The sequence below is a fragment of the Microtus ochrogaster genome, chromosome 4, assembly GCF_000317375.1.
Source record: "Microtus ochrogaster isolate Prairie Vole_2 chromosome 4, MicOch1.0, whole genome shotgun sequence".
Taxonomy (NCBI): domain Eukaryota; kingdom Metazoa; phylum Chordata; class Mammalia; order Rodentia; family Cricetidae; genus Microtus; species Microtus ochrogaster.
This window is the reverse complement of record NC_022011.1, coordinates 31,068,490-31,070,891: the sequence shown is the minus strand read 5'-3', so window position 1 is coordinate 31,070,891 and position 2,402 is coordinate 31,068,490. Positions and strand designations below refer to the sequence as shown.

At 43.9% G+C, this 2,402-nt stretch overlaps 1 protein-coding gene across 1 annotated transcript in view; it reads left to right on the top strand.

Moving 5' to 3' along the window:
- Nucleotides 1-2,402, top strand: part of Fanca (FA complementation group A) — a 58,071-nt gene that overhangs the window by 28,780 nt on the left and 26,889 nt on the right. The window lies entirely within an intron of this gene.

Sequence of the window (2,402 nt, the reverse complement as noted above, 5' to 3'; positions counted from 1 at the left end):
GTGTCTCTGGCAGCTAGCGTGATCTTCAGTGCCCTGTGTCTCTGGCAGCTATCGTGATCTTCAGTGCCGCTTGTCTCTGGCAGTTAGCATGACAACAGTGGGAGGAGCATCAGCAGAAGCTGCTGTTGTTTTGTCTTCAGATTTTCAATTATTTATTAATTACTTAAACAGGGTCTCTTGTATTTTTGGCTTAGGCTTGAACTCTGTGTAGCTGAGAATGACCTTGAGCTTTTGAGCCTCAGCCTCCACCTCCCAAGTCCTGAGATTACAGGCACGTACAACCATACCCAGTTTTATGTGCAGTAGTGGCATCGGACCCAGGGCTTTGTGTTCGTTGGGCAAGCATTCTACCTACTGAATAACTGGATAATCACAAGTGCTGTTTACATTTTTAATTAATCTATATAATTATACAAAATAACTGGGTTTCATTGTGGCTTTCTTATACATACTTTGATAATGTATCACTCCTAATTACTGTTCTGTCCACCCCCTCCCATTGGTCCCCTTCTTCTTTTTACTCTAATGCATTTTCTTTTAAATCTTGATGCCATGCCTGAAAGAAGATATTTGTCTTTTCAAATTACATTTATTGGTGTGTGGTGGTGGGGCTTGTGGCTATGGCTTTGCGTGTCCCGGGCACAAAGGACCACTTATGGGTTCTTTCTTTCTGCCTCCCTTGTGAGCCCCTGAGTTCAAATTTGGGTTATGAGGCTTGGCAGCAGGACCGTTACCACTGAGCCGGTCTCTGTTTTGTTTTTAAGGCAAAGTCCAGTGGAGCCTACGCTGCCCTTGAGGGTGCCCTTGGTCCTGAGTGCTAAGATTATAGGCGTGTGCGCTACACCGGGTTATTTGTCTGTCTGAGCCTGGCTCCTTTTGATCAGCATAGTGATCTCCGGTTCCATCCACTTTCTTGCAAATGACAAGATTTTATTCATTGTAGACAAAAGCTCTATTGTTTCTTTATTCATCCATCCGTTGATGACTATCTGCACTGACCCCATAGTTTGGCTACTGTGAGTGCCACAGTAAAACAATGGGCGTTTACTCCTTTGGGTGTGTGTCTAGGGGTGTGCAGCTGAACTGCCCTAGGTGCAGTTCTGCTTTTACTTTTAAGGAACCCATGCTGATTTCACATTTCCACTAACAGTGAATAAGGGTTCCTTTCTTTTTTATTGTTTATTTATTTATTTATTTATTTTTATTTTTTGGTCTGTGTAGCCCTGGCTGTCCTGGAACTCGTTTTGTAGACCAGGCTGGCCTCAAACTCACAGAGATCCGCCTGCCTCTACCTCCTGAGTGCTGGGATTAAAGGCATGCGCCACCACCGCCTGGCCATTGTTTATTTTTTTCACAATAGCCTTCTAAAAAAAGTTTATCCTATTTTATGTGCATGGATGTTTTGCCTACATGTATGGATGTACACAACACGTGCCTGGTGCCTGCCAAATCTTCCTGGAACTGGAGTTACAGATGGTTGTGAGCCTCCATGTGGATGCTAGGAACTGAATCCAGGTCCTCTGCAACAGCAGCCAGTGCTCTTAACTGCTGAGCCATCTCTCCGGCACAGCAATTGCTGTTTTGACTAGGGTGATATGGAATCTTGGAGTCGTTTTGTTTTTTCATTTCTGTGTTGAATAAAGGTAGTGAACAGGTTTTCCTGTGTTTATTGACTGTGTACTTTTTTTTATGATGGGTTTTTTGAGGGGAGAGGGTGTTTCTGAGACAGGCTCTTTGTATGTCGTTGGCTGGCCTAGAACCTACCTTGCCAACCAGTCTAACCTCAAACTTATCCTGCCTCTGCCTCACTGTCCCCCCTCCCTGATTATTAGGATTACAGGCGTGCACTACCACACCTAGCATAAATTTGTTTTTATTTTTTATATTTTATAGTGCATATCAGTTATTCGGAGTGATGGATTTCACTATACCATTTGCATATTTGTGTTTCTCTTTAGCTCTTTCTGGTTCTTTTGCCCATTTCTTTTGGTTGTGAGCCTAGCCTTTAACGGCTGAGCCATCCCTCCAGGCCCTTTTGCCCATTTCTTGACTGGATTGTTTTCTTTTGGTGTGTAATTGAGTTCTCTATAGATTCTGGATATTACTCCTCAATAACATGAATAACTGGCAGAGATTTTTCTCCCATTCTGCAGCCTGTTGGCTTTGCTCTGCCAACGTTTTTTAATTTGATACAATCCTATTTGTCGGTTCTTGCTATTAGTTCCCAAGATTTCCTATGCAGAAAGTTGCCTGTGCCTGTCTTCATGCGTGTTCCAGGTCTTACAGTGAGTGTAGTAATAGGAGCGGCGGGGCTGCGTCCTCAGAACCCCAGCCGCACCCTGGCCGCCTCCGGCTAGCTTATGCCCCGAAATAATTACACAGACACTGTATTCTTTTAATCA